Raw genomic sequence first — 5,147 nt, 5'->3', positions numbered from 1 at the left:
GTCAGGACAATTAGAAAGCCACATGCCTACTGTTACAAGCAATAGTAATCAGAAAGATGAGTTACGTGTGTTTTGGCAAACTTCTATAAATGATCAAAGACCTAAGCTGAGAGTGTGTGTAAATGGCATTTTTATTACTGGCCTACTGGACACAGGTGCTGATGTAAGTATCATTACCCCCAGAATCTTGGCATCCATATTGGCCTCTTCAGAATGTAAATGTTCAGCTCCTGGGAATTGGAACCCTATCTCGAGTAAGGCAGAGCACGAGATGGGTTGAATGTATAGGGCCTGAGGGACAAATAGGAAAATTAAGGCCTTATGTAGCCAATATTGCAATGAATTTATGGGGTCGTGACCTATTACAACAATGGAATACTCAAATTAACATTCCTGCTACTTCTAGAGCCCATATTTCTGAAAGGAATATTAAAAGTTATTACAAAAGGACAAAACCGGCCATTAGGGCTGTGCAGGAACAAGCAATTGATGTCCCTTCAGAAATACCAACAGCCTTGCCTCTAAAATGGTTGACTGAGAAACCAATATGGACAAAGCAATGGCCTTTAGCTGAGGAAAAGCTACAGGCTTTAGAACAGCTGGTACAAGAGCAACTAGATGCTGGACATATAGAAGAATCTACCAGCCCTTGGAATTCTCCTGTATTTGTGGTTAAGAAAAAATCAGGTAAATGGAGAATGGTGACAGATCTCAGGGCCATCAACAAGGTTATTCAACCTATGGGCCCTCTGCAATCTGGAATTCCATTGCCCTCTTTATTACCAAAAGGATGGCCTCTCATAGTTATTGATTTAAAGGATTGTTTTTTCACTATACCTTTGCAAAAAGAAGATAGAGAAAAATTTGCCTTCACAGTGCCTACTTATAACAATTCTCAACCTTCGAGGAGGTACCACTGGACCGTCCTCCCCCAGGGTATGTTAAATAGCCCCTCCCTGTGCCAATATTTTGTGAACCAACCATTGCAAATAATACGCAAGAAATTTCCCAAATCTATTGTATACCATTACATGGACGACATATTGTTATCTGATTCAAACATAGATACCTTGAACAGACTGTTTGAAGAAATACAGATACTGTTACCTAAATGGGGATTGCAAATTGCTCCTGAAAAGATTCAGAAGGGAGATTCTGTTAATTATTTAGGTTATAGAATAGGTTTGCAAAAAATTAAGACACAGAAGGCACAAATTTGGAGAGATCGCTTACGGACTCTCAATGACTTTCAAAGACTGTTAGGAGACATTTCCAGTTTACGACCAACTATTGAGATAACACCTGATCTAATAATTCATTTGAACAAGACCTTGGATGGTGATAAAGATTTAAACAGTCCCAGAGAATTAACAGCTGAAGCAGAAAAGGAACTGACAAAATAAAGGCAATGCAGATATCAAAGAATATTTACCAGTTTATTGTTAAACTTACTGAACCAAAGTTCCAGCATAGCACAGGTAGCGAGGAACAAAAAAGGGGCGAGCCGCCTCTCCGCGCACCCTTTATTGGCAGGGATTCGCCTGAGGCAAACCCCGCCCTCTAAAGGGAGCTGATTTAACCCCTTCATCTCCCCCTTTTGTCTAAATAAGACACAACTAAACCAAATATAACTATAAGAATAATAACAAATGATAAATATAACAAACAATATTGAGAGCAAAAGTTTTGCTAAAGAGTAACTACAATTAAATAATCTTCAACTCCATCAAAGATCTGAGAAGGGAGTAAATATTACTTAACAAAAAAGAGATATCCAAAATGTGCAACAAATGACAGAGACAACTGACTGCCTGGGCAATCACCCAAAATCTCGTTTGCAATGTTGAGTCAACCAACTTTGGCTAAGGCCTAACATAACTGACATACCATTCTCAAATGCAAGGAACTTTCTTAGGATTATCCTACCCTGTCTTGGCAAGATAAGACAATCCTGTTTATATCTTAGTCAGTAGTTGAGGTATGGGTTTTTCTTAACCCAAAGGCCAGTTCTGCCAGGAAGACAAGCTCCCAGTGGAGTGTCTTTGGTGCTCAGCGTTCTCTCGGGAGTAGAGTGGTGTTGCCAGGAGTAAATTGTGTCTCGATGGCACAGAATTTTCGGTTAGATTAAAGGCCATTTTCTACAGTTCTTCAAGGAGGCTGAAGATTATACTATCTATACTGAAAATAATCTCTATGTATCTAAAAGACCTGATTAACCTAAAAATAATATGACAAACATGTAATTCTCAATACCTATCTAATTTGAAAACTAAGGGAATAAACAATTGTGCAATGTATGAAGACAATGATCTTCACCTGTAAACAATGTCATTACTTATCAAATGTAAACAATGTTATTACATAAATAGTACCAGAGGTAGAAATGTACATTGTGATATGATAGATGTATCCATACAATATAAGCATACTCTTATACCAAAATAGAGGTAGGAACACTCACATTCAATATTCAATATATCAATATACAAGAAACAGTACCAACATAATTTTCTAAAAACAGTAAGTCACAAATACCAATCATCCCATCAACCCAGTTAATCCCCCTTTTTTTTATCCCTAATTACATACAATATCTCCCCATCCCCTCACTCCTAAACCAACCACTAAAAGATGTCCCTAACCCTGTGGGCAAACTCTGTTGGGAGAGGGGACGTCGTCCTCTTAGATTGCTTCTAGCTGACATGGGGGCGACGTTCTTCTTAGGGGCCCCTGTGAAAGCAAATGATGGTAAAATTCCCAAATTAACCTTTGACTTAAGAAAATTATAACTAGTCTCTGTGTGTTTTGAGAAGGTCCGGCCAGAGCGTTGTCAAAAATGTGCATCATATGAAATTGTCTCTTGCAGTTGGTACCAAAAAACAGGTCTAAAATTAGTGCTTAAAAAAAAAATTCATGACGTCATAAAAACCAGATTGAGTTGATGTTGTGGGGCCCCATCTTCATCCTGGAAACTTCAAAAATTACTGTAGGAAAATATGTTGCTTGTTATGGGAAATTTAAACATTAACAACAAGGACTTATACTGACATATAAAGAAAGACACAGATGTGAGGGAAGGCAAAGAAAGTTTATCAAGTATAAAATTATTCTTATTCTGTCCCATTTCATGGCTCCTGACCTGAGACAGAAACTTTGAAATACCTCTTATCAACAGGCTTGGAATTGAAGAAGGACTGAGCCATAGTCCAACTCCAAAACCAGCTCTACACATTTATAAAGAAGTGTTCAATAAAACATATAAATATATATATATATATATGAAATCAATACTTACGATATGTATAGAATTTTATTGTTGATGTTTAATGGGTCGTAACTATTTTCCATCCATCAGTAATTAAATATTCAGGGTCCCTCAAATTCTTTGGAGATGAATATTTTCCTGTGGAGATAAGAAAAGAACCCTGCCCCCATCCTATTAGTAATCCTTACCATCTGTACGTCGGTCATCCTTGTGAATGAATTGTTATTTATCTTTTCCAAGTGACTTCCCTTCCTCAAACCGAACCTTTATTAATTTTGACGGTATCCATAATTTTTCCTCACCTGTGGAGATAAGAGCAAAACCCCTTCCCCAATGCAGCACATCTCCTGGCTTCCATTGTGAGGTCAGTACATCCTTGAAATAATCTGGTTGATTTAGTTCAGCAGACTTTTCCATTATCCAATGTCTTTCTGCAGCCGTCGTTCCCTTCTCATTAGCGTTGAGAAAATTCAAGGTTAACAAAGCATTATGTAACCTATTTCTAGGGGTGTTTTCCACTCCTTTCTGTTTGTTCAACATATCCTTTATAGTTCGATTTGATCTTTCTATGACTGCTTGACCTGTAGGATTGTATGGTATACCTGTAACATGCTTGATATTGTAATGATCAAAAAACCGTTTCATCTTCCTAGAGACATAAGCAGGACCATTATCTGTCTTTATTTGTGTAGGTATACCCATGATAGCCATGACTTCTAATAAATGAGTGATTACTGAATCAGCTTTTTCTGAACTTAAAGCAGTTGCCCACTGAAAGCCTGAAAAAGTGTCGATGGTGTGATGAACATACTTCAATTTGCCAAATTCTGCAAAGTGGAACACATCCATCTGCCAGATTTCATTTCTATGAGTGCCCTTTGGATTATCTCCTGCTGGCAGTGGCATTTGGTTATAGAAAGAGCAGGTAGGGCATTTCTTCACAATCTCCTTAGCTTGTTGCCATGTAATAGAAAACTCTTTCTTCAAAACTTTGCTATTAACATGATGTTTTTTATGAAATTCAGAGGCTTGAAGCACACTACCAATCTATAATTGAACAATTTCTGCATTACCTTGTGCTAGAGGACCTGGCAGACCCGTATGGGATCGGATGTGTGTTATGTACATAGGGCAAAGCCGGTTCCTTACAGGATGGGAGTCAGACATCAGTACCATACTGGTATTTGGCGGTTTGATGGGTGTGTGGGGTCTTTGCCAGACTCCACCTAGCATCATGGATTCCCTACTTTACTGATATTATGGAGTTCGGTGCATTCATCATATGTGTGCATGTCACACACTAGTGGGCATCATATGTACATGTTTATCCTGTGTGTGGGTGAGTGTGTTCATGAGTTTTATAGTCCAATACTACAGAACATGATCAATGAAAGGGAACACTGTTTTCCAGATATGGCAGGGCAATTATTTAAATGAACTGACAAGGGTTGGATGGCATGGATAAGACCTATGAGAGTTCAAGGCATACCGAATCCAGGCATGACAAAGTAGGTGGCAGACAGAATTCTGGCAAAACTAAGTAGGTAGCATGATGTCCAACTTACTGGAGAAGAGCAACTGAGCGGAGACACTTTTCACTAAGCAACATGCTCTAGTGGAGATCAAACATCCTTTGACTTACAGCCAGTGCAAATTAACCCTTTCATCAAATGAAATCTAATTTTCTCTGATTTTGAGTATACATTTGTGTCCCTTCCTGATTAATCTACTCTTTATCCTCTTAAGTCCCAATACCTCACGCTGATATCGGTCACATCTTTCCATTTGACATGGTTTTCCCTCAAGCTTCATACCGCCCCGAGATCATACAACTTTTTGTCCCCTCTCCACTGCTTCCTTGACAGCCATCTTGTCTTTTACC

The sequence above is a fragment of the Microtus pennsylvanicus genome (assembly GCF_037038515.1).
Source record: "Microtus pennsylvanicus isolate mMicPen1 chromosome Y unlocalized genomic scaffold, mMicPen1.hap1 SUPER_Y_unloc_5, whole genome shotgun sequence".
Classification (NCBI taxonomy): Eukaryota; Metazoa; Chordata; class Mammalia; order Rodentia; family Cricetidae; genus Microtus; species Microtus pennsylvanicus.
The sequence above is the reverse complement of the archived record's forward strand: the minus strand, read 5'-3'. Positions refer to the sequence as shown.